This window comes from Erinaceus europaeus, chromosome 14 (assembly GCF_950295315.1).
Source record: "Erinaceus europaeus chromosome 14, mEriEur2.1, whole genome shotgun sequence".
In the NCBI taxonomy this organism is placed as follows: domain Eukaryota; kingdom Metazoa; phylum Chordata; class Mammalia; order Eulipotyphla; family Erinaceidae; genus Erinaceus; species Erinaceus europaeus.
Genome location: NC_080175.1, coordinates 74,296,730 through 74,298,512, shown reverse-complemented (window position 1 = coordinate 74,298,512; position 1,783 = coordinate 74,296,730).

Here is a 1,783-nt window from a genome sequence, read left to right as displayed (position 1 = left end):
AGACCCACTGAGGCCGCCCCTGCAGTTGGGGAGCTGGGGGCTCTAATTCGGATCCTTAAGCGGGTTCTTGAGCTTTGTGCCATGTGTGCTTAACCCGTTGCTCTACTGCCCGGCCCCCCAACCATAAGCATGGATTCATTCAAGTTGAAAAGCTTATAATAGTTACCACTGGAATGCCAGGGAGGGACATATCTGTTCACTGGGAAGGGAGCATGCAGGCACAAACCCTGACACCACCTGAGAGTGTCACAGTACTGGGGGAAGCTCTTGTGCTGTGGAATCATTCCCTTTCTATTTGAATGATTAAGTTAGGGGTGGGGTTGGGGAGTGAAATTGCTCATATGTGAGGCTCTGGTTTCTCCAAAAATTAAAGCCATCAGAGAAAACTTTTCATAGTGATATAAGAGCCTTGCAAGCGTCAACCTGGCTTTGACCTAGCACGTTATGATTGGGCCCTCCTCAATCGCTATGGAACAGGCCATAGCCAGTGCGCCGCTATGTTCCATCGCCGGGGAGCCAGAGACGACCCGAACTGCCCCTGCGGCTCCAGACAGACTATGACCCACATAGTCAACGACTGCCACCTCTCCAGATTCAAAGGAGGTCTCGAAACTTTACATCAGGCTCAACCTGACGTGGTTGACTGGCTACGGAAGAAGGGCAAATGCTAGAAGAAGAAGAGCCTTCTGAACTAATGAGTAAATGTTGGTCAGTATCTACCATATGATTATGGTAAACATTCACGAGCTAAACCCCTGCCAGTCTGGATCTTGAACTAATTTCTTTTAAAGTCTCTGCTTAGATCAGGGAGATCTAAATGTCTATCCCAGTGTTGGATCTAAATCCGACTGACTGCTTGTGCTTGTTCACAGAGAAGCTCTAGTCCTAGGGGCATATCAGCTACTTGGCCAGGACTTTACTTCGTGCCTTGTGGCTGACTTACACCTGAGCCTGGAATTTCTATTTCCCACTTCATTATTCTTCTGGGCAGGGCATTTTATTTCTTGCCATTTGACCCCAGTTAAGATAGAATTTGTTCTGTGCTTTTTTGTTTTCTTTTTGTCTTTTTTTCCAGAAGGATATCTTAAAATCATGCACAGAGCCTGTGACATTGAGTGTATATGAAAGATGTTAACAGGGTGATCTTTGATCAAAACTAAGATCAGGTATATCAAATAATATTCTAGAATAGGTATATATATATTGCCTCCAAGGGCTATTGCTGGGACTTGGTGCCTGCACTATGAATCCACTGCTCCCAGCGGCCATTTTTCTCAATTTTTCTTTAATAGGAGAGAAATTGAGAAGAGAAGGGAAGATAAAGAGAGGGAGAGAAAAAGACACAGAATTGCTTCACCGCTTGTGAAGTGACCACCCTTTAGGTGGGGATCAGGGGGCTCAAACATGGATCCTTGCATGTGGAAATAATTTTCTAAAACTATAATAGCAATAAAGAAAAATTTCAAATAGAAAGTATCCACTTTATAAGACTATTCCTAGGTAGCCTTTATTTTTCTATTTGGCAAGAGCAGGGTAAAGACACGAAAGGTTATTTATGAATTATATTTGCTTCCATTATAATAAAAAAATTCCAGCTTTCACAGTTCTGATTTGGGTCATATATAAAACATACTCACTTAGACATCAAAGTTAATGTGCCTTGAGGTTATATTCCCAAAGGACAGAACTGACAAAGTCTTTTATCTGAAAGAAATGGGGTTTTGGGAGTTAGCATGTGTGTCTGAATCAGAGAAGATGATGTTTTTATTGGGCCTGGATTACT